The following is a 2500-nucleotide window of genomic DNA, read 5'->3' as shown; positions in this document are numbered from 1 at the left end:
ATGCGAACCGCATGAAACTTCCAGAGGCATTTGCAGCAGGAATGCATGTGCACTCAAAAAATGTGATATTTTTCACGGAGAGACCCCGTGAAACGCTAGAAGTGGGCGGGGATGTCTCTCTTGTGGCTCACGGGGCTGTTAGGGTGGCACAGAAATCCCTCGGAATGGGAAAACGGGTCATTTTCGTGTCGCCACATTGCATACGAACCGCATGAAACTTCCAGAGGCATTTGCAGCAGGAATGCATGTGCACTCAAAAAAGTGAATATTTCTCACGGATAGACCCCGTGATACGCTAGAAATTGGCGGGGATGTCTCTCTTGTGGCTCACGGGGCTGTTAGGGTGGCACAGAAATCCCTCGGAATGGGAAAACGGGTCATTTTCGTGTCGCCACATTGCATGCGAACCGCATGCAACTTCCAGAGGCATTTGCAGCAGAAATGCATGTGCAGTCAAAAATTTTTTTATATTTTTCACGGATAGACCCCGTGAAACGCTAGAAATTGGCGGGGATGTGTCTCTTGTGGCTCACGGGGCTGTTCGGGTCGCACAGAAATCCCTGGGAATGGGAAAACGGGTCATTTTCGTGTTGCCACATTGCGTACGAACCGCATGAAACTTCCAGAGGCATTTGCAGCAGGAATGCATGTGCACTCAAAAACTTCTATATGTTTCACGGATAGACCCCGTGAAACGCTAGAAATTGGCGGGGATGTGTCTCTTGTGGCTCACGGGGCTGTTAGGGTGGCACAGAACTCCCTCGGAATGGGAAAAGGGGTCATTTTCGTGTTGCCACATTGCATAGGAACGCCATGAAACTTCCAGAGGCATTTGCAGCAGAAAGGCACGTGCACTCAAAAATTTTAATATTTTTCACGCATAGACCCCGTCAAACGCTAGAAGTTGGCGGGGATGTCTCTCTTGTGGCTCACGGGGCTGTTAGGGTCGCACAGAAATGCCTCGGAATGGGAAAACGGGTCATTTTTGTGTGGCCACATTGCATAGGAACGGCATGAAACTTCCAGAGGCATTTGCAGCAGGAATGCATGTGCACTCAAAAACGTCTATATTTTTCACGGATAGACCCCGTGAAACGCTATAAATTGGCGGGGATGTCTCTCTTGTGGCTCACGGGCGCTGTTAGTTAGGGTCGCACAGAAATCCCTCGGAATGGGAAAAGGGGTCATTTTCGTGTTGCCACATTGCGTACGAACGGCATGAAACTTCCAGAGGCATCTGCAGCAGAAATGCATGTGCACTCAAAAACGTCTATATTTTTCACGGATAGACCCCGTGAAACGCTAGAAATTGGCGGGGATGTGTCTCTTGTGGCTCACGGGGCTGTTAGGGTCGCACAGAAATCCCTCGGAATGGGAAAACGGGTCATTTTCGTGTTGCCACAATTGGCATACGAACGGCATGAAACTTCCAGAGGCATTTGCAGCAGAAATGCATGTGCACTCAAAAACGTGAATATTTTTTCACGGATAGACCCCGTCAAACGCTCGAATTTGGCGGGGATGTTTCTCTTGTGGGTCACGGGGCTGTTCGGCTCGCACAGAACTCCCTTGGTCCACCTGATTCGTGCATACAGGCAGCAACTAAAACTCTGTAAACCTGCTGTGAGGACATCTAAACAGTGGACCAGTGAGGCTGTGGAAGATTTGCGGGCGTGCTTAGACTGTACTGACTGGGATATGTTCACGACTGCTACCAATAGTCTGGATGAACTCACAGAGGCTGTGTACATCAGCTTCTGTGAGGACTGCTGTATCCCAACACGTACCAGGGTGAACTTTAACAACAACAAGCCCTGGTTCTCAGCAAAGCTCAAAAGGTTGAGGTTGGAGAAGGAGGAAGCGTTTAGGAGTGGGGATAGAGACAGATTCAAGGAGTCGAAGAACAGGTTTAGCAAAGCGGTGAGAGAGGCTAAACGACTGTACTCAGAGACACTAAAACACCAGTTCTCTACTAACGACGCTGCTTCTGTCTGCCAAAGGGCTCAGGCACATCACCAACTACAAACCCAGAGCGCCCCACACCACTAACGACTCCCGCCTAGCCAACGACCTGAACGAGTTCTACCGTAGATTTGAAAGACAATTGGACTGTCCTGAACCACCCCTTCCCACCCAAGAGGCCCCATCCCCCACCCATACTACAGAAACGACTCTCTCCTTTCAGGAGGGAGAAGTTAATGGGCTTTTCAAGAGGCAGAATCCACGCAAAGCAGCCGGGCCGGACTCTGTCTCTCCAGCCACCCTCAGGCACTGCGCTGGCCAGCTGTCTCCGGTGTTCACCAACATCTTTAACACCTCCCTGGAGACATGCCATGTACCAGCCTGTCTCAAGTCCTCCACCATCATCGCTGTGCCCAAAAAGCTAAGGCCAACAGGACTAAATGATTACAGACCGGTCGCCCTTACATCTGTGGTAATGAAGTCTTTTGAGCGCCTGCTCCTGGCACACCTCAAAGCCATCACAGACCCTCTCCTGGAC

This window comes from Petromyzon marinus, unplaced genomic scaffold (genome assembly GCF_048934315.1).
Source record: "Petromyzon marinus isolate PM22_M1 ecotype Great Lakes invasive population unplaced genomic scaffold, UKy_Petmar_22M1.pri1.0 PM_G_Scaffold_52, whole genome shotgun sequence".
In the NCBI taxonomy this organism is placed as follows: domain Eukaryota; kingdom Metazoa; phylum Chordata; class Hyperoartia; order Petromyzontiformes; family Petromyzontidae; genus Petromyzon; species Petromyzon marinus.
This window is presented reverse-complemented; position numbering follows the sequence as displayed.